At 38.8% G+C, this 4,673-nt stretch overlaps 1 pseudogene; it reads left to right on the forward strand.

Annotated features, from left to right (window-relative positions):
• Positions 1-2,078: 2,078 nt before the first annotated feature.
• LOC121813450 lies at positions 2,079-4,668 on the forward strand (annotated as a pseudogene).
• Positions 4,669-4,673: the final 5 nt, after the last annotated feature.

Below are 4,673 nucleotides of genomic sequence, written 5' to 3' on the forward strand. Positions count from 1 at the left end.
GGCTTTGTTTCCCTGTGTTTCCTTGCGGCTCAGTTTATCATTTCCCAGTTTAGTTTAGTTCTCTGTTTTCCCTGTACTCAGGCAATATAGCAGTGCTTTTGAGTTTAGGTCCAATCCCTGCCTGCACACAGCCGGATCATGACATTTATGCCAACTTATTCCTATGGGAATCATAAATTAAAACTTTTAGTTCATCTGAGCAGACACGTATCACATGTGGAGTTCCCCAAGGTTCCATCTTGGGACCCCTTCTGTTTAACATTTACATGCTCCCACTGGCACAGATTATAAAGAACAACAAAATAAACTATCACAGCTATGCAGATGACACACAAATATATATCACAATGTCACCAGGAGACCGAGGCCCTGTACAGGCTCTTGGTAAATGCATTGAGGAAATTAATGACTGGTTGTGCCACAATTTTCTCCAGCTAAACAAAAACAAAACTGAGGTAATAGTCTTTGGGCCAAAGAAAAACGATTACAGGTCACCAGAGAACTTCAATCTATACACCTAAAAACTAGGGGTGCAACAATACTCGTATCGATATTGAACCGTTCGATACAGTGCTTTCGGTTCGGTACGCATATGTATCGAACAATACAACATTTTTTATTTATTTTATCAACTTTTCTTCTGACGATGCTGTCTGTGTTGAGCGCTCAGTGGATCTGCGTTCGACTACTCCGCCTAGGCTGCACTGTCGAGTGCAGATCCACTGAGCGCAGCGCAAGCTAGCAAGACAGAAGCTAAGCTCGTTGCAACATGGCAAACTGCCTCAACGATACCCGAAAAACCTCCCCCTCATTCAGATCTGGCGCTTTGGAACTATCTTGGTTTTCATGTGAAGCATGACCCTGATGGTAAGCGCGTCATGGACAAAAGTAAAACAGTATGTCGGATGTGCCACGCAATGCTCAATTGGTGGGAACTAGTGCGTTAGCGCAATTAGCTTTTTAACGTGTTGACGCCGTCCAGCCCCACGCACGGAGCGATCCGCGGTAACTCATTTACTAAGATTTGCTGCGTTATTTTAACGAGATTAACGCTGACAGCACTAGTGGGAACACAATGAATATGACTGCACATTTACGCCGACATCATCCTAGTGCAAAGACAAGTGGAAGCAGACAAAAACAACAAGCACGCATGCTACAAACTTTACCCGAGTCATTTAGACAGCCGTTAGCACATGATTCTCCTTATGGGGACCTGATATGTTTAATATGCTGCTGAGAATATACCCCAGAAGAAGCGTATAGTATAGCTTTTATTTTGGAAAGAGCCATTTCTCTGTAATAAACTCTCTTTTCCAAAGATGAGTGATTTCTCGATAGATTTTTTTTTTTATTATTTTGTTGTTTCAGCAACATTAAATTTAAAAACTGTACTTTTGAGTTAAAATATATATTTATAATTTTAATAAATGACAAATTAAAAAGGCATGAACATTTTTTTGTTTTAAAAAATATTGAACCGTGACACCAAAGTATCAAACCAAACCGTGAATTTTGTGTTTTGTTGCACCCCTACTAAAAACCAGAAACGAGGCGAAAAATTTGGGTGTAGTGATGGATGCAGACCTAAACTTAGAAAAACACATTAAGACAATAACAAAATCAGCTTACTATCACCTGAAGAATATTTCAAGGATAAAAGATCTGATGTCTCAACAGGACCTGGAAAAACTAGTCCATGCATTCATCTTTAGTAGGCTTGATTACTGTAACAGCATCTTTACAGGTCTACCTAAAAAATCAGTCAGACAACTACAGCTCATTCAGAACTCTGCTGCTCGAGTCCTCACTAAGACCAAAAAAGTGGACCACATCAGTCCAGCTCTGAGGTCTTTACACTGGCTGCCTGTCCGTCAGAGGATAGACTTTAAAGTTCTGATGCTGGTCTATAAAGCTCTGAATGGTTTAGGACCAAAATACATCAGTGACCTCCTGACCCAGTATGAACCTTCCAGATCCCTCAGGTCATCTGGATCCGGTCTTTTATCAGTTCCCAGAGTCCACGCACTGGCAAGCGAAAGCAAGGCCGACCAAAGACCACATGGCGTCGAACATTTATGGACGATCTGAGAACTGTCGACATTGCCTGGGACGAAGCTGAAGCAATCGCTGCTGACCGACATCGATGGAGATCACTAGCCGCCCGATGCGCCGCTCGGCGTAGGAGGAACTAAGTCTAAGTAAGTAAGAGTCAGAACCAGACACGGAGAAGCTGCATTCAGCTTTTATGCTCCATATATCTGGAACAAACTCCCAGAAAGCCTCAGATCAGCTGAAACACTCAGTTTATGCTCATTGGTTTCAGTTTCACTTCCTTCACATCTCGCTATATGTGATTATTTCCTGCTGTGCGCTCCTGTTTCTCATTCCCTTCTCCCTGGTGTATTTAAGCCCTGTGTTTTCCTCTGTCCATTGTTGCATTGTACCATCTCAGTACTGTGTGTTTCCTCTGTGCTCCTGGTTCCTATATTTTATTCATCAGCTCCAAGTTTCTAGCTTCTTTGTTTCTAGTTTTCTGGTTTGCTGAGTTCCTAGTTTCCTAGCTTCTAGTTGTTATGTTTTGTTTCTTGTAACTAGTATTCAAGTTTTCACAGCACAATAAAAGCTGCCTCTTTTAGTTTATTTCCCTCTGTTTCTCTTGTCCTGCATTTGGGTCCTACATCCTGCATATCAGTATGTTTCACATGAGCACTCTGTTTTTATACCTTTCTTAGCACAATTAATGCCACACATTATCCAAAATTCATTAAAAAATTTTTTTACAATGTCCTTCTTCCGTAATAATTACATTTAGAAATGTTTGTTATTTTGTGTTATTTGTAATACCTTTTATTCGTTTATTCTAGTGTGTTTGCGATTTGTAATGATATGATGTAAATGATGTATAAAGCTAAGAACAACTACAAATAAACCTTAAATACTTGTTTTGTCAAATCTTAAAAAAACATTTGAAAAATTAAAATTGGAAAAAAAGGAAGTGAAAAACATTTTTTCTTTCATTATTTCACCCAAATATAGATTCAGTGCTAATATTTCTGATATTCCTGTGGTTCATCAATCACTGAAAATATATTTTTGTGACTTCCGAGAATTCGAAACTGTGAATGTTGTGTGAATTCAGTTGATAGCATTATAATTCAATATTTACACACCTTTTCTATTGCCATACCCCCTAACCAAGCAAATTGGAATGCTGGAATTATGGAGGATAGGTAAAAAAATTTATTCTGTTTTTCAAAACGCTTCTGAACAGTTTTCTGGTGGGATGGTTTCATTGTTCTGCAATGAGAAATCACTGCCGTGTGCTTACCTATGTAACATTCATGTGTCTGGCACATTTCAGGGTAACATTCAGATGAATGCATGACTCCTAATATCATTTGGAATTTGTACTAGACATATGCACACACAGGATATTAAATTTACATTTGGAACTTTTTAATTACCATTGGTTGTATTGAACAACTCAAAAACAGGACTCAGAATAAGATATTGTTATAATGAAATGTGAATTTTATTTTTGTGCCTTGAAAAAAATAAATCTCACACAAATACATTGAAAGATACTAAATCATTCGAAAATTATTACTAAAAAAGCACATATTAAGTGTTTGATTTGAGCTGAAACTGAAATTCAAGAGCTTGTGTTGAAGAAGTATGTTTTGAAATTCTTATCGCCATATTAAGTATGAAACCTCTAAATCCTATGATACATTTTTATTCATGACATATTCATCTTTCCATCTCTCTTTATTTATTTACGTTTTTTAATTCAGATTCAACTGATTGTATACCCTGCCACAAGGAATTCTGGCCTAATGCCAAGAGAGACACTTGTATCCCTAAGCCTGTAGAATTTCTTTCCTTTCAAGACATCCTTGGAATCATCCTCGCTGCATTTTCAGTTCTGGGTGCTTGTCTGGCCATTATGACTGGGGCTGTATTCTTTATAACAGGAAAACTCCAATTGTCCGAGCCAACAACTCTGAGCTGAGCTTCCTGCTGCTCATCTCACTGACTCTGTGTTTCTTATGTTCATTAACTTTCATTGGAGCACCATCAGAGTGGTCCTGCATGCTGCGTCACACTGCATTTGGGATCACCTTTGTACTCTGTATCTCCTGTGTACTTGGGAAAACTATAGTGGTTTTAATGGCTTTTAAAGCTACACTTCCAGGTAGCAATGTCATGAAATGGTTTGGTCCTCCACAGCAAAGAATGACTGTTGTGTCTTTCACCTTTATTCAAGTTTTAATATGTACTATTTGGTTGGTACTTAGCCCTCCATTCCCAATTAAAAATCTAACCGCATACAAGGAGAAAATCATACTGGAATGTGCATTAGGCTCTGCTGTTGGCTTCTGGGCTGTGCTCAGTTACATAGGCCTACTTGCTGCCTTTTGTTTTGTTTTAGCTGTCTTAGCCCGCAAATTACCTGATAATTTTAATGAAGCCAAGCTTATCACCTTCAGCATGTTGATATTCTGTGCAGTGTGGATCACCTTTATCCCAGCATATGTCAGCTCTCCTGGGAAATTCACTGTGGTTGTGGAGATTTTTGCCATTCTGGCCTCCAGCTTTGGACTAATAATGTGTATATTTGCTCCAAAGTGTTTCATCATACTGTTTAAGCCCGAGAAGAACACCAAAAT

Source organism: Haplochromis burtoni, unplaced genomic scaffold (genome assembly GCF_018398535.1).
Source record: "Haplochromis burtoni strain Fernald_Lab_line unplaced genomic scaffold, NCSU_Asbu1 Contig_1710, whole genome shotgun sequence".
Lineage (NCBI taxonomy): Eukaryota > Metazoa > Chordata > Actinopteri > Cichliformes > Cichlidae > Haplochromis > Haplochromis burtoni.